This window comes from Phasianus colchicus, chromosome 1, assembly GCF_987193195.1.
Source record: "Phasianus colchicus chromosome 1, bPhaCol1.hap1.1, whole genome shotgun sequence".
Taxonomy (NCBI): domain Eukaryota; kingdom Metazoa; phylum Chordata; class Aves; order Galliformes; family Phasianidae; genus Phasianus; species Phasianus colchicus.
Genome location: NC_143436.1, coordinates 20,380,738 through 20,394,811, shown reverse-complemented (window position 1 = coordinate 20,394,811; position 14,074 = coordinate 20,380,738). Strand labels below are relative to the sequence as shown.

At 39.5% G+C, this 14,074-nt stretch overlaps 1 long non-coding RNA gene across 1 annotated transcript; it reads left to right on the top strand.

Moving 5' to 3' along the window:
* The first annotated feature begins 2,480 nt into the window (after positions 1-2,480).
* Positions 2,481-13,710, top strand: LOC116244269 (uncharacterized). Its single transcript, XR_004170149.2, has 3 exons — positions 2,481-2,551; positions 7,098-7,153; positions 13,371-13,710. It is a non-coding gene; the product is annotated as an uncharacterized LOC116244269 (long non-coding RNA).
* Positions 13,711-14,074: the final 364 nt, after the last annotated feature.

The following is a 14,074-nucleotide window of genomic DNA, read 5'->3' as shown; positions in this document are numbered from 1 at the left end:
AGAGAAATGGTACCCAGCTGGGCAATCTCCAGGCTGAATTAGGGATGTTGCTGAACCATTTCTTGTTTTTGAGTCAATGTCCTGATTTCAGCTCAGACAGAGTGTTTTCCCTTCATGTCTGGCATGACGCTTTGTTTTGGCTTTCAGAGAGAAACAATGTTGATAACACAATGATGTTTCAGTTGTTGCTGAGCAGTGGCTGCACAGAGTCAAGGATGTTTCAGCTTCTTATACTGCCCTGCCAATGAAGGGGCTGGAATGGCACAAGGAGCTGGATGGAGAGAGAACTGGGAAAGCTGGCCTAAATTGGCAAAAGGGATATTCTATATCATATAACATCATGTGAAAAAAACTTTAAAAACTGGAGGAGTTGGCTGGGGGTAGTCCACTGCTCAGAGTCTGGCTGGGCATTTGTTGGCATGTGGTGACTTTGTGCATCACTTTTTTTGTAAATATATATTTTATCATTATTATTATTATTATTATTATTATTATTATTATTCCCTTCTTCTTTTCCTTTTCTGTCTTAGTAAATAGTTTTTACCTCAACACTTGGTTCTCTCCTCTACCACAGAGGGGAAAGTGAGCAAATTACTGTGCAGTGCTGTGCTGCTGGGTTAAATCAGAACAGTCAAAAATCATCCAGAGACATCAACAGTTACAGATTACAAATTCTCCTTTTGTAGTTACCTTCACTGACTTATCACCAGCATTGTTAAAAGACTTTTCCTAATTTCCCATTTGATTTTGTCAGTTTTCAGTTTTTCTCCACTTCATTAAGACCCTCTTTAGTATATTTCTCTACAAGAATGTTTTATAATTCGCTCAAATAACCTTTCAATTTTTATATTTTTAACAAAACAGCCTCTCATTGAGAAGCATTTCCTTCCACCTTTAAGCATATTTATAGCTTGTTCTCTGCATGATTTGTCAATGTCATTTTTAAAACCGAATATGAAGAAAATGTTATGCCACATTCCAGTGCTAACCTAGGCTAACTATACAGTCTGATAATTATGTCTTTTTCTTTTCTTTTCTTTTCTTTTTTTTTTTTCTTTTTTGCTGTGGTGTAAAAATTTTAGGCAAACTACTGAGAATGCATGTCAAATTGCTCAGCCATCATTAGCCAGATGAATCTTAGCTTTCCAGAATACAGTCTTTCATTCTGCTAGTATGGTTTGCCTGTTCCTAAAATTTTTATTTGCATTTGTCTCTGTTTAAATATATTCTGTAAATTTATCAAGTAACACAGCAATAATCTAAATGATTGTCTTGATCCACAAATTATTTCTGTTATTTTTGAGTGGCTTGCAAAGTACATTAAAATCAATATTGTGTTAATTCTTGATCATTCATGGAAGTAGTGAATAACACAGGGAAATGACAATCATTACATAAGGATCTTATACAGAAATTTATCCATAAACAAGCAGGCATCTTGCTGTTACAGAGTAGTTTTTTTTTTATTTCTTTTTAAAAAGAATAAAAATAAAAAATAAAAATAAAAATCAGTGTTATGCAGTACAAAGTTAAATCCCAGTGCTCCTGACAGCTCATGTTATACAATGCTGAGGTAGATGAAAAATTAAAAACTGAATGTAAAAATATTTCTCAGGTATTTTTCGGTGATATGTAAGCTGAGAAATTATAGTAGGTTGAATTGACCTTAAGTATATCCACATCCGTCTTTTCTTTCTGTTGATTCCTATATCAGTCTTCCCTTACCCTATCAAAGTATTATACCTCATAAATATTGTTTACTTCATACTATGTATTTTAAATTAAGATTAAACTTGTGTTTACTTCCAGGAATGTACAGTACACTTTTTGGTCCACATCAGTTATAAAGAAACATGGGATGACTGACATTTTCAGCCATATACTGCTTATTCAACACCTACATCAATGACCTGGATGAAACAATAGAATGTGTCCTCAGAAAGTTTTCTAATGACACAAAGCTGAGAGGAATGGCTGACACATCAGAAGGCTGTGCTGCCTTCAGCAAGACCTGGACAGATTGGAGAGCTGAGAGGGGAGGAACCTGATGAGATTCAACAAGGGCAAGTACAAAGTCCTGCGTATGGAAAGGAATTACCACATGCACTTTCTGCAGGTTAATGGCTGACATGCTAAAAAGGAGCTCAGCACAGAAGGACCTGCATGTTAGCCATGAATGAGCCGTGTGCCTTGGGGCCAAGAAGACAACAGTATGCTGGGTGCGTTAAAAATAGCATGGCTAGCAGGTTGAAGGACATGATCCTCATGTTCTGCCCTGCCCTGGTGAGGCCACATCTGGAGTACTGCATCCAGTCTGGGCCCCTCAGTTCAGGAAATACTGGAGCTTCTAGAGAGAGTCCAGTGAAGGACCCCAAAGATTATGCGGGACCTGGAGCATCCCCATTATGAGTTATATATCCCCATTATGAGTTATATATCCCCATTATGAGTTATATATTATCCCCATTATGACTGAGAGACCTGGGGCTGTCAAGCCTGGAGCGGTGAAGACTGAGAGGAAATCTTTCCAATGCTTATAAGTATCTACAAGGTGGGAGTCAAGTGGTTGGGGCTAGACTATTTTCAACAGTGCCTAGAGACAGAACAAGGAGCAATGGGCACAAACTGGAACATACAAAGTTCCATATGATCAAGAGGGAGAAGGTCTTTACTGTGAAGGTGACAGAGCATGGGAACAAGCTGTCCAGATTGTGGAGTCTCCTTCTCTGGAGAAATTCAAGATCCACCTGGATGATTTCCTGTGTAACGTATTCCAGGAAACTTGCTTTAGCAGAGAGGTTGGGCTAGGTGATCTCCAGAGGTCACTTCCAACCCCATGTTTCTATGTTCTGTGTGAAATAGAAATTTTCAAATGAAACATAGGGGGAAAAATAGAAATTATTATATTAAATGATTCAGTTTCCTTGTAAAAAAGGCTTTCCGGTTAATATTTTTAAGTGTGTTTTTTGTTGTTTTATCTTTAGCAAATATTAACCAAGGTTTGCTTGTGGGCAGTGTAAATCTAATTCTTATTGACTACAATGACCAAAAATACAATATTGTTGGAGATACAGAATCATTAATGTGATGATATGTTGGTTTCATATGAGAAAGTTCCATGTGATCCTCTCATGTTGTAGCTTCACAATATACCAGCTTAATGACACTTTAAAGCATTCCCAACCCTTCACCCCTCAGCTGTACCAGCAGAAGTGTTCATGAGGCTCTCTGCTGGAATGATGAATTAACCCAGGTCAAAAATAGCACAGTGGGAAAATAGAAAAACTTGTCCTCAAACCAGATATGTTCAGTGATGTTGGTGTCACTACAGCCCCACAAACAGATATATGCCTGAATGTGGTGCGATGGCATGCATAGAAGCAGCTGGACCACAAATACATGATGGGAACTCCTTACTCTTCCAAGTGTGGGTACTCTGAAACTGATAATGTTAGAGAAATGCAATTTTTGAAAGTCATTTATCAGCTAGCAACGTGGAAAACTGTCAGGATGACCTCAGTACCAGGAAGGTTATGGAGCAGATCATCTTGAATATCTTAATATGGCACAGAATGGACAATCAAATGATCAGAAGAAGCCAGCATAACTTTATGAAAGGCAAATCCTGCCTGACTAACTGGATCTCTTTTATGACAAGATAAACCACTTAGTAGATGAGGAAGGGCTGTAATTTTGTTCACCTCCATTTTAGTAAATTGTTTGACACCATTTCCCACAGTATTCTTGAAGACCTGCCTGCTCAAGGCTTGGACAGATGTTGGTTTGCTAGGTGAAGAACTGGATGGATAACCAGTCTCAAAGCATCATTAGAAATGGTGTTCATTACAGCAGGCAGCTACTCACCAAAAGTATTCACCAGGGCTCAGTTGTGGGGTCAGGTTTTTTTTAAACATTTTTATCAGTGATTTGGGTGAGAGAATTGAATGCATCCTTAATACATTTGCAGATGACACCAAGTTAATCAGGACCTACTTAAAGATAGGAAAGTTCTGTAGAGGGATCTGGATAGGCTAGATCAATGGACTACATCCAATTGTGTGGCATTCAACAAAGCTAAATGAGTGTTTCACTTGGGTCATAATAACTGCATTATTACAGGCTTGGGAAAGAGTGGCTGGAAAGTTGCTCAGCAGAAAAGGTCCTGAAGGTGCTGGCTGACAGCTCATAGAACATGAGCCATTAGGTGGCCAAGAAGCTCAGCTGTGTCCTAGCTTCTAGTAGAAGTAGTGTGTCCAGTAGGACTAGGGAAGTGATTGTCTCCTTGTATGAGGCACTGATGAATACACATCTTGAGCACTGTGTTCAGTTTTGGGCATCTCATTGCAAGAAAGACATCAAGTTGCTTGAGCATGTCTAGAGAAAAGTAACAAAGCTGGTAAAGGCACTAGAAAACAAGATCTATGAGGAATAGTTGAGGGAGTTGAGGCTGTTCAAGCTGCGCCAGGGGAGGCTTAGATTAGACATTAGGAAGATTTATTCATGGGGAAAGTGATGCAGAATTGGAAAAGACCATTCAGGGAAGTGATGGAGACTCCATTCCTGAAGGTATTTAAGATATGTATGGATATAGCACTGAGGGATGTGGTTTAGTGATGGGATTTGGTAGCTCAAGCTCACAGTTGGGCTTGATGGCCCTGTGAGTCTTTTTGAATTTAGATGATTTTACAATTCTTGATAGCATGTATTAAAGAGCAGAGTTAACCACAGCTCTTGGGAGGTGAATTTGTGCTTAATTTAATATAGTTGCTGAACCGTAATGCTTGGATGAAAACTGCATACATGTCCAACCCAGTAGCTTTATGCTTTTGTTGTCCTAACTTTTCATCCTTTAGAAAAGAAAATAAATTGTTACTTACATACACTGACTATATTATATGTGGCCCAAGACAATTCTTCTTCACTCAATGTGTCCCAAGCAGGTCAAAATCTTGGACAGTCATGTGAGGTTTGTGTTTAGCTGTGGAACAGAAAGGAAAAGACTCAAATCTGTCTATTAATCTGTATTATTTCAATCATTTGGGTCACATAAACCATCTTGGGCAATGTCATCAGCCATTCTTCAAACTTAGTAACATAGTATGGCATAAATTCCAACTGCAGATTGACTTTGTCGTTACTGAATAAATGTGGTTTAAAATCTATGTATGAAGAATGTTAGATCTGAATTGATATCTTTCTGAAATTCTAGGTATCTGTAAAAACAAAAGTCTTCAGCTTGATTAAATTAGTTTTTATGAATTCAGATACATATCTCTTTAATTATGCTGTAAGTATTAAAAATAGAATCGGAAGTTTAAGACAATTTTAAACCACGCTTATTTCTTCTATTTTTGTACAAAATAGAAGCATTTAACTGATAACCAGCAGAGATATGTGGCATCAAACAGACTTTTGTAGTATCTTTTTTTTTTTTCCACATCATTATGGGTTTACTTTTTTCTTCAGTTAAAGTAATTTAATGTCCGTTTTCTCCCTGTTATTTGCCAACCTCTGTTAACTTATGTGAAACACTATAAATACATTCACAGTATGTTGCCATAGCAATTGCTTGGTTTTCATACATGCAATAGAAGCATGAAGAGATTATAGAATTACCACATAAAAAATATTGAATGGGCAGAAGCCTGAGATGTATGAACAAAAACAAAGATCTATGGTTCCTTAAATGAAAAAACATTTTGTTAAACTGCTAATAGTGTTATCCCTAATTTTAACCATCTTTAAGCTGCACTTGGGTCATAACAACTCCATGCTTGCTAGTAAATTTATTAAAACTCCTTCATTGGAAGAAACATAAAGCAGGTTGAATTTTGTGGAAGATCCTAACTACGCATATAGTGGTTTGGTTTAATTTCAGTCTTTATTCTTCTGCAAACCTCTGGCAGAAAGCATGGGATCTGCGGGTTCAAAAGTGCAGTATGTAAATGACTGAATTCTTCTGTAGAAGTAGCTAGACCGGATGGTTGCTGTTTAAAGTCTGACACTGTGATGACTTATGTCTGTGACAGCTTGAAGTTACAAGGCCACTTAAAGTCAGTGGAAATACTCACATTGTGTAAAGACAAAATGTGAAGTCTTGCTCCATTATAATGTCATTTAACATGAAGAAAGGACTGCAGCACTGAATGGAAAACATAACCACTAAAACATTAGTGTCCTGAAGAAACAGTGTTTGAAACCAGAAACTATTCAACCAGTGCAGCTGATTGTTATTTTAATATTTATTTTTAAAGTGAAAAGAATCTCAGTCAATGTTCAGTATGGAAATCCTGTAAAAAGGAATGTAAAATTGTGCACAATTTTTTCCATGTGAAACATGAATTAATTTTGCGCTTTTGAGCACGTCCAGTTGCATTGCTTTAGGAAGACTATAATACAGATCCTAGGGAAGTGAGGTAGTGGACACACTGGTGCTATTGATCTAGAAAAGGTTTATATCCACACAGTAGTGTGATGCCACTGAATCTGAAGTAGGCTTGTGTGTTGGTTCATATTGAGATAGTAGTGCAGACAAAAACGTACCAACTCCACTGTGAAATCAGAGTGCAGACACTGTGGTTGAACAAGGAGAGTTGTGTCAGTAAAGCATAATCCAGCAGTTTACAGACACGGGCCATTTCATGAAAGAATAAACATCCACTATGGTGGTGGTGTGGAGCTGAAGAAGGGATCGGAAGGTTTTGAGGTTCACACAGCAATAACCACTTTCTTATATTTTAACATCAGAGAAGAAAACTTTTCATCATCTAGTCACGCTGCCTGTATGAGATCATGGTATTTCCACTAGAACTGCCTTCAGTGATAGCAGCTATGGATTATCTAGCAAATATATTTTCAAATTGTAGACAGTCTTCATTTTTAGAACAGTAACAGAGAAAAATGCATCACAACTATAAGTAAATTCTTCATATTAGATATTTGTATCTTATTTATACTGTTTGTATCTTACTTGAGCTTTCCTTCTCTGGCTCTTGTTCAGTCTTCTAAACAGAGGCCTTCCCGGAGGCTGGTGGCTTTTTCTGCACCTCTGGGCCAGGTTCTGACCACTCCTTTCTGTTTCCATTCTTTTCTTCCAGATGGCCTGGCCTAGATCAACTATTTTCATTTCTGGGAAACTGCCCCTTTCCAAACAGTAAGTATCACAGAACCACAGAATCACAGAATGGCCAGGGTTGGAAAGGACCTCAAGGATTATGAATCTCCAATCCCCCTGCCACATGCAGGGCCACCAACCTCCCAGTTTAATACTAGACCAGGCTGCCCAGGGCCCCATCCAATCTGGCCTTGAACACCTCCAGGGACGGGGCATCCACAACCAGGCTCCCTGGGCAGCCTGTTCCAGTACCTCACCACTCGCTCTGTAAAGAATTTCCCCCTGAAAGTTAGTTAGTATCTAACCATTGATCAGGATTTTAGTCTGGTCAAGTTGTGATCATTTGGTCTGTATGTTTCAGATTTTCAGTCAGTTCCCATTCATATACCATAATGCGTTTCACATAAAAGTAAAAACATTTCTTGCAAAATTTTCAGGAACAGTCTAGTCAGCAGTGTTTCAGATAGCAAAAGCAGTGTTACTCTCTGACAACAGAGTTTCTTAAAATAAAGTAGATATAGGTATATATTTTTTTTGTCTTTACATACAAGAATGCATAGGTGGGATTTTCTTATGTAAACTGACAGAGGAAAGGAAGCGCTAACTCTGAGCCCATTTACTTTTATCTGTTTGGACAATGACCTGTAAACGTTGCTTATGAGTTATCAGTGACAGGTAACGCCTCCTCATTTTCTTCTCTCCTTATTCTATTTGATCCTTTCTAAATACTTAAAGCAGAGATTTCTAACTTTTTAATCATGAAAATCTTCCCAGCAGGATTACATAGTATTATGTTGAATTTATGGCTATCAGTGAGCAAATTTACCTGTTCTCCTGTTCATTATTGGGCTCAGATATTGCTGTATAGGGGCCTACAACATTTATTGTCTAATCTATCTGTCTGTCTGTCTGTCTGTCTAAATCTATTGGGGTTCCCCTCAGTGAACCTAACATTGGGGAGAGATGGTAAAGTTAAGAACCTCTGTGTGTAATGTAGTGGAAACCTGTCTGATAGCAAGGGAGCACAAAAGTTAACACACAGTATGTGTCACTCATCTTTCAGGGAGGTTGGGAACAAACTGGAGCTGCTAGAGTTGCAAAATGGTCCCAGAGTTGTTACCAAGACTCTGTGATTTAAGCTAACAAACTCTCAATAACAACACCAGTTTCAAGTAGTTCTTTGCTTTCCCTTGCAGACATATCTAAGGCTGGTCATGAGAAGGACACTCTAGCTTAATATACACTATTTGGGTCAATGCATTAAAAAGTGACATCTGTGAAATTGAGAAATATGGAAAAAAAGTGGAAAAGGATAAAAAGCAGCATTGGTGCCTGATTATTTGAAGGCATTTTGGTGATCATGTTCAAGACAAATTTCAGGAATCTGCCGTCAGTAGTAAAAGGAGCCTTGAGGAGATAATCCCTACTCTCTCCCTCCCCCCCCCCCCCGCCCCCCAAAAAATCATTTCATAACAGTGAAGTAATATATAGCAAGACAACTTTACGAGTATATGACCCTTGCTGAAAATTACCTAATTACGTACTGGAAAAGGTTGCTTGGGTTTTCTTATTGTATTTGTCTCACTAATGTGGCATAACTATAACATTTACAGAGGAAAATATATTAGAAGCCAAAAAACAGGAAATTAACCACATTCTGCCAGTTCTTTAAATTTTTTTTAACTCAGGAAATAAATTGATGAAGAAAAAACATATTCTAGCTAAAACTACTGAGATGTTGTCCCTTTACCTTTTAGCTCACCAATCTGAGAGGTCAGCATTTATAAATTTGTAGGAAGGTGTTATACCTGTTCCATGGGAAAATCTAGTGACTTTCAAGACCATGTAATAATACAGAACTTTGAACTTTTACCCATCTCAGCTGTTTACAAAGTTACAGAAAGGGTTAAGCGGCACGCTATCAGTCATGCATATGAAATTTGGAGTGAGAGGAAACAAGTGGATTTGAGGTTGTTCTCCTTCAGTTCATTCAAGGTTCACTGAACAGGAAAGTGAATTTTTATTACCACTTCCTGTGAAAAGAACGGTTGACAGGACCCATCAGGGAACTGCCAGAAACCTCGAGAGTTTTAAGTATGAAGCCCAGAGTCCACTGCAAAGTTTCCATGACAACACACCCATTAAAAGAAAAGGAAATTGTGCCTGATATTTAGAGCTTTCAGCATACAGTTGAAAGCCTTGCATCTCAGATTTCCAAAGAATTTACACCTGGGAGCCAAGAACGCAGGCTGTCAAGAAATAAAGGGTAGTTGTAACATTTAGCCATGAAAGCGGAAAGGTTGTTCTCAGGTTAGGTTACAGCAGCCCTCCATTTCAAGAACTGTAGTGAATATTTTTTCTGCCTGTGCCAGGGGTGTGCTAAAGGGTGAAATGGACTTAATATTAGAAACAGTCTTAAGGGAGGCCTTAAGTTTCAGCAGTTGTACTGACGATGGGGATGTTCTTCTGAGCAAGATGACTTTGCTCCGAAAATAGTTAAATGAAATATATTTAGTTGCTACTGTATAAATTGCAAAAGATAAATCATAACTGACACTTCCTTAGGCTTGACAGCAATCACCTACGTTGTGGGAAAGGATTGTAAGACAACAGAGACACACTAATAGCAGCGGTTGTTCACTTGTTATACTGAAGTCTCTTTGAGTACTTTTCTCCCCTTGCAGTCATTCTTGTTTCCCTATGTGTTTCATCTATCTGGAGTTATTTTAACTTTACATGATAAAATAAGGAGGCTGAAAAAGGGAATAAAAAATTTATTGGAAAATTAAGGAGACGTCAGGGTAAGGTCAGTAATAGTGCTTATGTGTCTTTTTTGTCTTGGGTCAAGAACATATCTTGTTGGCTTTGGTTATTCCATTCCTTCAGTTATCTGAGGGGATACAACTACTGTGGTTTCTTTCGGCCTTAGAATGGGTGAATCTCATAACCTTTGGTGAACAAAGATTTAGGTCACTGTGCTGTATACCAGTGTAACTTAGTACGTTAGTCTTTGTAGATACCATCACAGAGTTGAAGAAAACCAAAGCACCTTACAAAAATACAGAAGCACGTGTAAGCATGCTTCAAATTACATCGTTGCACAACATATCAATTAATCCTACATTATGCTAAGCCTTCACCTAACTTGATTGTACAAGTATTTTTATACTATTGTGCAAGCAGGCTTCCTGTCCAAGAGTATCAAATGACGTTGTGTGAGCAATGTTTGAGGTGAAGAAAAGCATCTGGGAGGTATGTATGTCAGCTGCTTTGGAGGATATGTTTATGGAGGTGATTATGTCAGAATTAGACTGTTTATAGGTTCTGATCTGGTAAATTGCCTGTGAGGTCAGACAGTTAGATTCCTCTCCTTCCCCTGTTCTCAGTGCTTGAACCCTGACTTACTTTAGCTCTGATCCACAACTGTGGTTTTTGTCGTTTCCTTTTTGCATCTGGTCAGATGTGTTAAGACAGAACTTAGCAGACAATTTTTGTGCCTGCTTCTGTCAGTTTTGTGCCCTCAGGGACAGGGACACCTTTTTCTGTGTCTCTGTTTTACCAAATAACAGTAGTTCCCATATGCAATTTTTAAAGGAAACCTGCAGTTTCTAACTCCCATGCTGGTAGTTTGTAGTCTTCCCTTGCTATGTGCGGCTGATTTTTATTTATGCTATGATTTCTTTTGTTGCTGCGGCTTTCATACTCAATCTTTATTCCCTTGTACACTACTCTTCCTCTCACGCTCCCATATATCCCAGCACCAGAGCTCCAGTCACCCTACTGGTTAAAGTTTTGTAAAATAGGCATAAGTTGTAGTTCAGTCTGAGGACCGTGTTACTTACTGAAGAACAGCAGAAATACTTCTGTTATCACTCAGACAGATGACCTAGCTCCTATGTCATCTCTCTCCTACACAAACAAGTGTTATCCTGTGATTCTTTAGCACAGAAAATATGAGTCAACAATACACTAGCAATTGAAATTGAGAAGAGATTCAGCCAGCTCATTAAATACAACTGCAACTACAGAGAGAAAAAATCCCACAAGTTAGCAGGTAACATTTTCTCACAACAGAGCCCATTGCAATATTTATTGGCCCTGTAAAAACAGGTTGTAGCTCAGGCCTTTCTGTTTCTCTGCTTCATTTCAAGTCTTGACTGCTAACATTGCTTCCAATGACAATTCTTAAAAGATCTAAAAGCCTTGTAATCTTTTCCTTACTGCTTTTTTTTTTTTTTTTTTTTTTTTCCTTTTGCTTTTTTCCCTTCATATATCCTTTATATATATGTCTCCTTCCCTGAAGATATTCAAAAACTACCTGGACACAATCTTGACTAATGTACTTGAGGGAACCCTACTTGAGTAGGAATGTTGGATCAGAGGTTTCTCAGAGGTCCCTTCCAATATTAACCTTCAGTGATTTGGTGAATCTGTGATTAAAAGCAACATCAACTTCTCCAAACTTCCAATATAAAAAATGCATCCTTGTAATATACTAGGAAAGAGTAGGTAGTGAACTTGGAAAGACCAAAAAGGTGATGGAAGTCAGAGCACACAGTGAGCTATTGACCATTAAGAGTGCAGGGATATATTAGTAGTTAGTATGTTATGTAATTAGCCGAGTCACTTTCCATTGTCTATCAGCTCTCCTACTTCACTGGTGAGGTCCCAGAAGACTGGAGGCTTGCCAATGTGACTCCCATCTACAAGAAGCATTATAAGGAGGATCCGGGGAACTATAGGCCTGTTAGCTTGACCTCAGTGCCAGGGAAGGTTATGGAGCAGATTGTCTTGAGGGAGATCACACGGCATATGTGGGACAACCAGAGGATCTTGCTGGGTAAGGAACTGGCTGGAGGGCCGAGCTCAGAGAGTGGTGGTGAATGGAATTAAACCCAGCTGACGACCGGTCACGAATAGTGTTCCCCAGGGGTTGGTACTAGGGCCTGTCCTGTTAAATATCTTTATTGATGACCTGGATGAAGGCACTCAGTGCACCCTCAGTAAGTTTGCAAATGACACCAAGTTGGCTAGAAGTGTTGATCTGTCTGGGAATAGCGAGGCCCTACAGAGGGATCTGGCCAGGCTGGGTAGCTGGGCTGAAGCCAATGGGATGAGGTTCAACAAGACCAAATGCTGGGTCCTGCACATTGGTCAAAACACCTGGCAATGCTACAGGCTTGGGACAGAGTGGCTGGAAGACTGTGTAGAGGAAATGGACCTGGGGGTATTGATTGATGCTCATCTGAACATGAACACTGCACCCAGGTGGCCAAGAAGGCCAATGGCATCCTGGCTTGCATCAGAAATTGTTGCCAGCAGGAACAGGGAAGTAATTGTCCTCCTGTGCTCAGCACTGGTGATGCCACACCTTGAGTACCGTGTTCAGTTTTAGGCCCCTCGTCGCAAGAAAGACATTGAACCCTGGAGCAGGTTCAAAGAAGGGCAACAAAGTTGGTGAGGGGTCTGGAGCACAGGCCTTATGAGGAGCACAGGCTGAAGGAGCTGGGATTGTTCAGTCTGGAGAAGAGGAGGCTCAGGGGAGACCTTATTGCTCTCTATAACTACCTGAAGGGAGGTTGTAGTGAGCTGGGGGGTCAGCCTCTTCTCTCATGTAAATATTGATAGGACCAGAGGGAATGGCTTCAAGCTGCACCAGGTGAGATTCAGGCTGGATGTTAGGAAATACTGCTTTTCTGTAAGAATGGTAAGGCGCTGGAATGGGCTGCCCAGGGAAGTGGTGGAGTCACTGTCGTTGGAGGTGTTTAAGGAAGGTTTGGACGTTGTGTTGAGGGACATGGTTTAGTGAGAGGTATTGGTGATGGGTGAATGGCTGGACTGGGTGATCTTGTGGGTCTTTTGCAACCTTGGTGTTTCTATGATTGTATGATTCCATGATTCTATATCTTACATCCTTGACTAGTATCACCTACTCCATTGCACTGCAAGGAGATTCAGAAATGCACACAGTTTAATACTTTTATTATGAAACAGAGCAGTTACGAGTTTATAAAGGTCTGGATGAATCCTGCTCCAAGATTTCTTATGGTGCTGGGGGAAGTCAATAGAGAATTGCAAATATTAGCCACTCCGTGGCAATGCACATGCCACGGTGGCTGTCAACAGTCTTACAGGATGAATGTAGTGGGTGCCAGTGAAGCCAGGTGCCCATCTGCCAGCATGAATGGAAGATTCCCTGTTTAGTCATCCAGTACAACTGCCTAATTCCTCTGAGGCTTGAGCTTTCTTTTCACAGGCATCTCAAGCCATGTGCAACCAGTTAGAAGCTTCTGTCTGGCCTCTTCACACACTGAAGGCACTCAAATCTCAGAGGATGATCACAGACTCACAGGTCACGCTCTTGTCTACATTTTTAGCAGTTTATAATAAAAAATATCTTCCTGTTCTATTCTTTCCCTCTTCTAGCAGGAAGCTGTCAGTAATATGTAATATAGTTTGGTTTTGGGATCTGCCATTTTTTGACCAAAGAGCGAATAAAAGAATATGAGTGGTGAGGATGAGAGGAATCTCACCACAGCTAAATGAAATAATACGCTTCACATGCAGAAATCCATTCATGATGGCTTTAATTCTTGTCCAGGGTGAAGTGGTTGAATATCAGAACATTTTGCTAGATTTTCTTTTTTGAAATGATGGTAACTCTGACAAACAAATGACTTTCTTTCTCAGTCAGATATGCCCCTAGTTATTGTAAATGAGTTGGGGATAACATTTGGATATGCCTGTGGATCCTGCATGAGATGTTACAAAATACTGATATTATAGGGAGTTAGTAAGGGAGATTTCTGTTAGGCTTCTTTGTGCCTTAGCTCTTTTCCTGGGTTGTGTGTGTGTATAAAGAGCAGGGTGCTGTGAACACAGGGAGTCATCTAAGTCCTAGGAACAGCAGGACAAATTCTTTGTGGCCTCTACGTATAACTAAGTTGTGCTGCAGAAACT